This window comes from Sapajus apella, unplaced genomic scaffold, assembly GCF_009761245.1.
Source record: "Sapajus apella isolate SASKATOON/1434 unplaced genomic scaffold, GSC_monkey_1.0 scaffold38, whole genome shotgun sequence".
Taxonomy (NCBI): Eukaryota; Metazoa; Chordata; class Mammalia; order Primates; family Cebidae; genus Sapajus; species Sapajus apella.
The window spans coordinates 9,028,869-9,041,076 of NW_022436978.1; positions in this window are offsets into that span (position 1 = coordinate 9,028,869).

A 12,208-nucleotide genomic window follows, 5' to 3' on the forward strand; every position below is an offset into this window, starting at 1 on the left:
GATCTTTCAGCTGCCCTTGATGTAAAAATGAAATACGTGTAAATAGACTACTTGCATTTTTAAAACAGCATTTCTGTAATTTAGAGGGGGGTTTTGAATATTTTATGAATATGATACCTTTAAAAAATTCTGAGCATTTGTAGACTTTGGTAGACCAAACCCACTATAAAATCTTACTAACATTTTATAAATTTACAATTTACCATTTACATTAATTTTTTTTTTTAAATAGAAATTGGAATCTCAAACTAATTTTCACAGACTGTCACCAAACTGAAGACTGTGAGGTGTGGTTTGAATGATGCCCTAGGTGATCGACCCAAGAGGCAAGACAGCATTCCATGGTTATGGTAGTTGAAGCTACCTTGAGATAAACAGAAACTTCTTTTCTGATTCTTGTTCCTTCCAGCCTCAACACAGCCTATGCTTAGAGGACCAAAGAAAATACCTGTTATCATGAGCCAAACTCTTCCTCATTTATGGCAATTAATATATCTAAAGGAGCTTCCCATCTCACAAGGTAATAAGAACAATTAAAAATAACGTCAGACTCATCTGATATTTTGTGGTGATGGACAGGTACTTTCTATAATGATTGTTGAAATTTACCAAATGACTGTCCTCTGAAGAGGAACCTGTTGAAGGAAAAATGTTCTGTAGTGGGTAGGAAAGGTCAGTCTGAGGCAACATGTGGACCAATAGTGAGTGTGTAGACAAGGGATGCAGATGGTTCTGACATTAGCTATGATACTTTGGGCAAACTTTCCCTTCTCTGGGTCTTGTTTGCGCTCATCATTTGTAAACTGAGGCTGAGATGTGTGAACTGTCTTTAGAGCCGTCATGAAGAGCTGGTACCTGTAAAAGAACAAACACCAAGACAACTGCTGTACACAAAGAAATATTAAGCAATGATAAGCTATGGTGGGTAAATGGGATTTGCAGATCCAGGCTGGGGCTGTAGATAAACCAAGATGGACAGAAGTGACAGAGAATGCTCAGATAGGTTGGAATAAAAGAGGACATTGCTTCTGCTTGTCTTGTTCTTTAAACGAGGGTGGTGTCATTGTTCTGAGAGCTCTTCAAGGCCAGTGTCACGGTCAGGCACAGATCTGTCTGTACCCTCTGCACAGCTGTGATTGTGACATCTTATAAAGCTATTGTTTATAAACCGATTTTACTGGAAAACTGAAACTATTTTTGGCTCTCAGGTCCTTAAATATAGCTCAAGCATTGACCTTCCCTAATTCACACATCAGTTTTGCTTAGCTTTTTTATATGAGAATCCTAAAAGTAAGCCATTTGGGGATTTGCGTGACAAGAAGGTAAGTCTAGGTTGGGTATATAATCTGCTTAAATTTGATCACCACCTACCATGCGTTCTCCACATGGTAGTAACCTTTGGGGACAGTGTCTCCCATCAGAATCCTGTGACTCTGACAAGATCACAGCATGACTCCAGCCCGTGGAATCATTCCTTGCTGTCATATTGACCTTGCAGTCATCTTGTGTTTTTCTATGCTAATGGTGTGGAGAAGAAACTAACAAAATATAAGAGAGTAGCAAAATAACAGATAGTCTAAGAATGGCTTCCTTGCCAGTGGAGGTCCTGGCCTAGAAGGTGTCTGAATTTTGGCATCACCTGCCTGTTTGTTTCACATAGTTCTATGCCCAGACCCAATCTTTTTATATTGTTAGTAACGGTTATAGCGAATATTAAGTGGGTAAAGAGACCCCACCCAAGTTGCTACATGAATTTCTGTTTTCAAATTTCTGTTTTTAGATATCCTGCGATCTTTTGATAAACACAAAAACCTCATGCTTCAACCTATCCTTAATTCTTTTAAACACTCCTTTTTCACTTTCCTATTACTTGTTAGAGAATCACTATTTTCTAAGTATTCCCACTACACAGCCAGAAATATTTTGACAAGCTTTCTGAGGTTTGTACTATAAAAACTGTAGGTATTGGGATTTTAAAATAAATTTAGAGACTGTGCTTTTTCAAGCTACACATACTCCTAATTCTAAAACATCATTATGCAATAACCCCCCCCACCCCCATTAAGAATAATTTATATGGAAGGACAAGTGGATGTTGAAGGGCTTTTCTAAAGTTCCTCTGCCTAATTTGATCTCATAGAAGAACCTACCTCACTAGAAAGAATGATTTAAAAAGAAATGTCTCAGTAGCTTATTAATCTAACATGTTGTTTAAATCTTGAATCTCCTATGGTGGGTAGGTACTAGTGGAGTTTTATGCTAGTGAAATGGAGGTGAACATGAAGAGAGAAATCAGCTCTAGAGAATAGGGGTTCTAAATACACATACACGCACATCTTTATATAAAGCATAGTGTGATACTAGCTAAAAAGAGCCTTTGTTCTGCACCTGTGTTTCAGGGTATGATTACAGCAGCTTCGGTTAGTGGTCTACCTACCACTACTGGCCACATGACTTTATTCTGGTTTCTTTTTCTTTCTGCTTCAGTTTTCCCAAGGGCTATGTGAGTGTGTTAGATTTTGAATGCCCACCTGACCACTATGTGCTGGTGGTTGGGCTCCAAATTCCTCATCTTTCACTCAATGGAGCAGCTCTAGGATTATTTGCCCTCTGAACTAGGATTTCCTCTAGGAAGTTATTTGAAAAAAAAAAATGTGTCACTGTTTTAAGTATTAAAAAGCATGAGATGAGATTATCTCTAAAGGCCTTTCTGGCTTTCTAAGGGTCAGTAGTTCTAGAAAGCAAATGCTAATGTTGGGGAGTGAAGGATGGGTGGAAAACACCTCAATCCTTAATTATTCACTCAACAAATATTTATTGAGCACTGAGGCTCAACAAACCTGAAAAACAAACAACAACAAAAAAAGTAGGAGAACCACTTTCCAGCTCTCTGGAGTTTTTAGTCTGGTGAGATGGGGATGCATATGAGGGAGAACATCCACCCTAGATGCTCAGATATAGAAACAGTTATATAAAAATTTTGTTATTTAAAAGTTGAAAACAAATATTGAAATCTATTTTCACATGTATCAGCCCACATTGGCACAGTAAATTAAAGTTTCTCAAGCTTGGTACTGTTGACATTTTGGGGCCAGATAATTTCTTGTTATGGGAGGCTGCCTTGAGTATTATAGGAACCTTTTGCAGCATCTCTTGCCTTGCTCACTACATGCTCGTAGAATCCTGTACCTCCGGTTTTGACAAATGTCTCCAGATACTGCCAAATGTTCTCTGGGGAGCAAAACTGCCTCTAGCTAAGAACCACTGTAGTAAATAATTGTACCTTACCTATTATTTCCTAGGGCATAGACAAATTTTACCTTACCTGTTATTTCCTGGGGATAGAGACACTTATGTCTAGCTAAAAGTAACAATTCTTATCAATTGTTGGTTGTATTACATTTTTAAGAGATGAAGTGCTGATGCTTTCTTGAAGTGCTTGCTCAATCAGCTAAACAACCAGCATTTTCCAATGATTCTGGTTATACTCTTCAAGATGTAGCTTTATTTCTTAAGGAACTGACAGTGTATACAGGAAGATATTGATTGTGTAGGTGGAAGTATAACGAGTAGCAAAAGGAATATACTGAAAGGATTAAATGAAAAGTGAGATAATATTATCAGACATTGAGGGTAGGGAGAAGTCTTGGGCTGGGATATTTAGGGAAGACTTTGAAGGGCAGTAACTTAAAACCATGGAGACAATTGGAAAAGTGTATAGAATGCAAGGAAAAAATAGAGAAAAAGACATGGAAGGCCCATGCATGGTAAAGAAGGACGAGAAATAGAAGTAATCATATTATTTCATTCATTGAGGTCTGAAAATCCTTCTTTAACTGTAGTTTGAATTCAGGAAACATAGCTACAGCAAATTGGAGTAGAGACAGAACTTCAATTCCGATTTTAACTTTCGTCAGCCTGGGAAATATATAGAGCAGCTTGACAGTATATGCGATTCAAATGTTAGTTGTCATTGAAATGACTTCACTACTAAATAAGTTTCACATATGCACACTGTTTTACCTTGTTATTTTGGGTTGAATTCATTAAGAAACATTATCAAGTCTTTAGCAACAACCAATTGCCAAAGCCAGTCAAGGTTTATTAATAGCCATTGAAGGCAGTCCTTTTCATTCCAATAAAGTTCAGTATCAGCCAGTGTCCCAAAATGTCACACACACACACACACACACACAAAATGTTTGCCATTGCTGTTATTGACCTTCTTGTGGTTGGTCAATTAAGAATATTCCACTTCCATTTCTCAACAAAAATATTCAGAATGGCCAATAGTTAAGTATACAAGAGCATATGAAGTTGACTGTTGAGGTGACAGGTTCAGAACACATAATCAAATATGGTGCTCAAAGTACTTGTTGATGAATAGTACAATGAATGATAGTAGGATTAAGCAGTTCGTTTTAATAAATTTTGGTAAATTTATCCAACTAAAATTTTATTCTGCTCCACCCATATTTTTATTATTAGTTGTCATTTTTGCAGTTTCCACTTCAGATTGTACAGAATTAGTGTTTTTCTCAATTTTTTTGAAAATGTTCTCACCCATAATTGCTCCATATAGACTACTAGAGGCTAATTCTTTAGTCATATCCAACTGTGCATTGATTCCTCAAATAAACAAAACTGAGCAATATTAATAATACCTGTGAACTCATCAAGAGCCAAGGAAAAACACTTAAAATTATTTGTCTTGGCCAGGCACGGTGGCTCACGCCTATAATCCCAGCACTTTGGGAGGCTGAGGTGGGTGGATTACGAGGTGAAGAGATCGAGACCATCCTGGTCAACATGATGAAACGCTGTCTCTAGTAAAAATACAAAAGTTAGCTGGGCATAGGGGCACACGCCTGTAGTCCCAGCTACTCGGGACGCTGAGGCAGGTGAACTGCTTGAACCCAGGAGGCGGAGGTTTATGTGCATAGAGTTGTTTGTAGTAATATCTGATGGTAGTTTGCATTTCTGTGGAATCAGTCGTGATATCCCCTTTATCGTTTTTTATTACATCTATTTGATTCTTCTCTCTTTTCTTTTATATTAATCTGGCTGGTGGTCTATTTTGTTGATCTTTTCAAAAAACCAGCTCCCGGATTTATTGATTTTTTTGAAGGGCTTTTGTGTCTCTATCTCCTTTAGTTCTGCTCTGATCTTAGTTATTTCTTGTCTTCTGCTGGCTTTTGAGTTTTTTTGATGTTGCTCCTCTAGCTCTTTCAATTTTGATGATAGGCTGTCGATTCTAGATCTTTCCTTCTTCTCATGTGGGCATTTATCGCTATACATTTCCCTCTAGACACTGCTTTAAATGTGTCCCAGAGATTCTGGAATGTTGTGTCTTCATTCTCATTGGTTTCAAAGAACATCTTTATTTCTGCCTTCATTTCATTGTTCATCCAGTCAACATTCAAGAGCCAGTTGTTCAGTTTCCATGAAGTTGTGTGGTTCTGAGTTAGTTTCTTAAGCCTGAGTTCTAATTTGATTGCACTGTGGTCTGAGATACTGTTTGTTATGATTTCCATTCTTTTGCACTGGCTGAGGAGTGATTTGCTTCCAATTATGTGGTCAATTTTAGAGGTGTGTTGTGCTGAGAAGATTATATATTCTGTGGATTTGAGGTGGAGGGTTCTGTAGATGTCTATTAGGTTTGCTTGGTTCAGATCTGAGTTCAAGTCCTAGATATCCTTGTTAATTTTCTGTCTCATTGATCTGTCTAATATTGACAGTGGAGTGTAAAGTCTCCCACTATTATTATGTGGGAGTCGACGTCTCTTTGTAGGTCATTAAGAACTTGCTTTATGTATCTGGGTGCTCCTGTATTGGGTGTGTATATATTTAGGATCCTTAGCTCTTCTTGTAGCATTGATCCTTTTACCGTTATGTAATGCCCTTCTTTGTCTCTTCTGATCTTTGTTGGTTTAAAGTCTATTTTATCAGAGACTAGGATTGCAACTCCTGCTTTTTTTTTGCTCTCCATTTGCTTGGTAAATCTTCCTTCATCCCTTTATTTTGAGCCTATGTGTGTCCTTGAACATGAGACGGGTTTCCTGGATACAGCACACTGATGGGTTTTGGCTTTTTATCCAATTTGTCAGTCTGGGTCTTTTGATTGGGACATTTAGCCCATTTACATTTAAGGTTAATATTGTTATGTGTGAAGTTGATCCTGCCATTTTGATGCTAGCTGGTTGTTTTGTCCATTAGTTGACACAGTTTCTTCATTGTGTCTATGCTCTTTACCATTTGGTTCATTTTTGGAGTGGCTGGTAGTGGTTGTTCCTTTCTATGTTCAGTGCTTCTTTCAGGAGCTCTTGTAAGGCAGGTCTGCTGGTGACAAAATCTCTGAGCAATTGCTTGTTAGTAAAGGATCTTATTTCTCCTTCGCTTGTGAAGCTTAGTTTGGCTGAATATGAAATTCTAGGTTGAAAGTTCTTTTCTTTAAGGATGTTGAATATTGGCCCCCACTCTCCTCTGGCTTGTAGGGTTTCTGCCAAGGGGAAATTCTTAAAGATAGCTTCTATGTCCTCTTGAATTGATCCTCATAACTCTTTTAGCACTTCCTTATGCACAACAAGATGTTCTGGGTTCATCTTCTTTGGCATTTTCCCTGCCCTGCTCAAGGTCTGCAACCATTCATTTCTTCAATCATTTATTTTTATTTTGGGTAGATAATGCTATTTAGAAGGTAAAAACCAGGTGCTAGGTATGCTAATTGCCATTAGTGTGTTACTTCTCTTAGGCCCTCTTAGTGGAGAGAACTAGGGTGCATGTGCACATGTACACACACACACACACACACACACACACATCAGTATTAACTCTAATCTACCTTTGAAGGGTTCATTTTAGTTTCCTTCATTTTCATTTTATTTTTTATGGTGTATGTTTATTTTCTGAGGAAACTGACTTTGCTACATTTATGTACTTGATCGATCTCTCTGTGTGTAATTAATCTCCTATTCCTGCTGCCACATCTTTGCCACCCAATTCGCAATGTGGATCCCTTCTCATCCTACGTGATCTCTAGCATGGACCCTGAGCTGCTGCCCTCCCCTTTGACACTTTCCTTACCTGGTAATGGACCTTCACTGGAATAAATGCCCACCCCCCAAGCCCCCAACAAACATGCAACATTCATGTAAATGCCTACTACGCTTGGCCTTGCCTAATACTTTTTGGACTGAATTGTTTGAGGAGAGGGACATTTTTTTCTCTCTTAATTGTTTTTAGAGATCTCTGAGTTCTTGTTTCATCTCTTCCTAAAAATATAATTTCTAACTTTTTACTTCTGAGATTTTTGATCCCTGATTTGTGCTATTTCTTTAAATGTTCAATCATTTTCTTCAGGTATTATAGTTCATTTTCATCTGCTTCATGAACACATTTTTCTTTGTTACAGTCAGATATGATAGGGCTTATTTTAATATTTTTTCTCATAATTTGTTTTTAAGGGGTTCAATTGAATTCATTTTTTGTTCCCCATGTTTAAATCAAGTAAATTTTTCTGGGCTATAAAAAGGAGTTTCCTATTGGGTGGAAGGAAGGAAGTAGGGTTTCTTTCTCAGCTTGAGAGCTCAATAACTCTCTTCTCTGTTATCACCATGAAAAACTTAAAATATGGTTTCCCTGTGTAGCCAAGTTGAACTCAGTAACATTTCCTGCCTCTAGCTTTGTGTGCTGTAGCCTCAACCTATCTGGGCCTTGGTCGGTGCTCTCTGCTTAGGCTTTGTTTTGCTGTTAGAGTACTTCCTTCCTTGAATCTGCCTCCTCAAAGAATTCCGTCCCCTAACAATAGAGCCTTCTCTCTCTTCTTTACCATCAGTGGCTCTGCTCTGGCTCAATTTGATTTTTGTTTCCAGTATTTTTTCCTGCAATATGGGACTTTATCCTTCTAGAAGAGAATACTTGATGATTATGTAATTTTCAAAGGCCCAGACTTACTGCAGCACTTTTAAATCTATTTGTATTTACAATTCACACTCTGTGAGGGTTTTTGTTTAATGAATATTTTTCAGAACAACCTGTACTTGTTTTCAATCCGAATGGTGTTTTCTCTTCTCGTGGATGAGCATCCATTGATATTTTTTTAGTTTCAATAGCTTTTAGGGTACAGTAGTGAACTTCCACAACCCAACAGTTATTTCATGCAAGTCCTGCTGCTATTGATGGCTTGATGACAAATGGTTTTTACAAGAATATTGTTGAAGATGTTGTTCATATCTTTTTCTCCCTGTACTAATGGATGTGTTTTCTTTTCAGAAAGTTTTGGTAAAATTAAAAACTACATCATGCTGTGCCGACCCATGGCATGTGCTCCTGGTTTTTCAATGAAGTGACTTCCTGGGCCAGTTATTTGCAACAGGAGAGTGTGGAAGGGTCAGAAATTCTCTCTGCCTCAGAATGAAGTCTCACATGAAGCAGGGTTTGTGATTGTAAGGGGTTAAGTCCTATTCATGTTGGCTAAGAACTGCAGAGCTTTTTGCCCATCACAGATGTTCTCCCACCCTTCCACATGATAGCAAATGTGGCATCTCGGAAGCTTGCTTTCTCTTGCTCCATTCCTCATTTGTCCTTAATTCTTTGGCTTCTCTGTGGTGTTAAAAGCAGTTCAATGAGGCTCCCAGGTGCTACTTCCTCATCTCCAAACAAAAGGTCATTGCTTTTGCCCTTCTTAATGTGCCTGATATTTTGGAGGCAACTGAAGCCAGCCTCTGCTACTGGAGATCTGTAGTGGGTATGATCTCCCCCCATCGACCTTCCCCTGGTCCAATTTTCACCACCCTTGACACCTCTTGTTCAAATATATATATGACTTAGGGGTAGAGGTGTTTCCTAGTGTTGTCTCAGAGAAAGAAGTTTCGTTTTTTCTTACTTCAATTGTTGCTTTCAATTAATCACTAAAAGAAGTAAGCAAAGATCATTTTGCTCTACTATCTTTACTTACATCTTGTTTTTTCATGTAGAAATGTATTGAGATTTTTAAAAAATATAAAAATTACCAGATTTTTTTCATTTGTGATTACTGATTTAAAAATTGTTCTTAGAAAGGCCTTTGATTTTATAAATATTCATACATGTTTTTATTTTTTACATTTTAAAAATATTTAATTCCTTAATCCTATTGGAGTGTGTTTTTGTGTAAGGTTTAACTTAGATATCTAATTTTCTTATTTTTATAAATGGTTGGCCTGTCTTCCCCCAACCATTTGTTAATACCTGTCCTCTCTCCACTGGTATGCAATGCTACAAAATGTAATGAATTCTGATGTAGACTTTCTGTAGCATCTGTAATCATCTTTCTGTTTCTGCTTCAAATTGATAGTGGTTTAATTATTGTGTCTTGAATATATGTTTTATTGTATGAAAGAATAAGTTTCTCTTTTATATTTTTCCAAATTTTATTTTAGCTATTCCAGATATTTTTGAGGTATTTTGTTAAATTGATTTTAATTGATATTTTTGTACCCTTGAGGTCCCTTTCTGAAACATGAATTCATTTCCAATGTCAATATATCAGAAAATGTTCTAGTTTTCTTTGCAATTCCCGTTACTGCAATTGTGATTTCCACACTTATTCCATTATATATTTTCTCAATAGCTATGATAGCTATAGAAAAAATTTAGCATAGGCTGGGAATGGTGGCTCATGCCTATAATCCCAGCACTTTAGCAGGCCAACGGGTATAGATCTCTTGAGCGCAGGAGTCTGAGATCAGCCTGGGCATCATGATGAAGTTCCATCTCTACAAAAAATACAAAAATTAGCTGGGCATGGTGGTGTGTGCCTGTAGTCCCAGCTACTGGGGAGGCTGAGGTGGCAGAGTTGCTTGAGACCCACGTGTCAAGGGTTGAGGGTGCAGTAATCTGTTATTGTGCCACTGCACTCCAGCCCAGGTGGCAGAGCAAGATCCTGTCTCAAATTAAAAAAAAAAAAATTAGTATCAAGGTAAGGCTGGCTTGTGAATTTAACTGAAAAGATGGCCATCAAAAATTAATTTTAAGAATTTAAATATGAAGAATTATCTATGTCTGATTATTTAAATGAATTTCTATTAAAACCAACTAGGACTGATGCCATGTTGTGGGAGGCTTGCATTTGCATTTTTGAAAAGAGTTTTCAATAGTTTTTTTAGGTCATAAGAAAGACAAAACCATCTACCTAATTCAGTTATTTAGTAAACATCGTGTGTCCACACTGCACAGTGTTGGGGATACTGAAGTAAGACATATTATTTGCTTCTCAGGAATTTATTTTAACAAATTAAACTGGCAAATATGCCGATGTTAAATAATAACTAAACTGGCAAAATGACCCGAGCTTAATTTCATTTGACCAATCTTTCTTTTGATGTTTTTACTACTTAAACTAATTCTGGTAGGATGAGTGCTATAATCTTCAGATGGATTATTGATTAGCTTTCTATTTGAGTCCCCTTCATAACTTCTAAAGCAGTATTTTTCAATCTTATCTCTATCCCAACCCAGCCTTCCCAAGAGATATTATGCAATATGATTAATGCCAGTAATTCATTGGGTTCGTGTTAGAATAGTTTAAAGAAACTGCATGTTGGTTACCCACCACCCACCTCATACATGTGAATTACCTGTCTAGAGCTTATAGTAACTCAACAAATCCCTCACATATGTTTACCCTTTTGTTAAGTATAAGATGAAGTCACAAGTAACAATTATTTTTCACTTGCTTGTCATAATCTTTGCCCTAACTATCCCATAGTTTTATTTTCCATTTTACAACTGACTGACAAGGCTAAGGCTTAAATAAAATGACATGGATTCCAGCCTCCTCACTTTAAATGCTAGGTCTTTCTTCTGGACTAAGCTAAGGGCAGTGTCACTTTGAAACTCTTTTAAGAGCTGTGAAGAAGGTAGCTTTTAATTTACATAGCTTCTACTACAGATAGTGCTGCTTTGGTTGCTTGGTGCCTAAATTTCCTTTTCAGTTATCTTATAACTAGATAATTCTTCCCTTCTTCTATGCCTGACAATGGTTCTTAGCCTTTCTTTATAAAGATGAGCTTGAATGAGCTATGTGACAACTTTCCAATTCAGTATTTGGGGACTGATAAAAATTGTAGAAGTTACTTCTTTATGAAGACATCTCATCTTATCTTGCTAATGTTCCGCCTTTGCTCAGTTTTATACCACTTTGTTATTCAGAACCAACTGTAATTTTTTATGTTGAATAAGAGAGAGAAGGTGTAGACTGTGAAAGGAGGATAGTAAGGAAAAATTACTGAGATATAATTTTCTCTTCTATTTTACATTTCATAATGAAAGAAGAGCTATAAAATTATTTCATACCTTTGAGAGTATAGTCTTTTAAGTGAGTGAGATAATATTCCTAAGAGTAAGCATACAGTTATGGGCAGATCATGAAAATACAGCTCCTTTAGTGTTTTCACACAGTCTTTATTGTGAAATATGCCATTCAGTAAAATATATACAAATGTAAATATTCAGCTTCACTTTTACAAGTTTTTATAAATGTAATTACCCATTTAATCACCACTGAGGTCAGGAAACAGAACCTTTCCAGCGCCCTGAGAGCATATCTGTACTTCTTCCCAATTCCAACCTTCTTTTTCCCTAACAAATGTAACTGCCAAATTTTACAATAGTATCTTCTTTTTCTTTTCTTTATGGTTTTTCCATAACCCTCTGCATTTTTAGATGATATAGTTTAGTTTGACTGTGTTTTAACATTTTGTATAAATGGAATCATTCTTACATGTTTGGTTTCTCTCACTCAACTTTATGTTTGTGAGATTCATCTATGGTGTTTCAGGAAGCTGTTGTTTGTTAATTTCCAATGCTGTCTGATATTACATAAACACACCACTATTTATTTCACTATTTGCTGTTGATGGATATTTAACTCATTCCCAGTATTTACTTATGAATAATACTATTGTGGACATTTTCATCCACGTCTCCTAGTACTCATAACTTCAAACCTTTGAACATAAACCCAAAGTAGATTGTTACTCATGAATGTTTCAAATATTTTCTCCCACTCTGTGACTTACCTTTTGATTCTCTTTTTTATTAAAATAAAATTATGACCTCTGTTTATGTTTTGAAAAGCACAGTTCTTAATTTTAATTTAGGGTAAAATATATAAATCTTTTCATACTGTCTTTTTTTTCTTGAGACAGAGTCTCACTCTGTTGCCCAG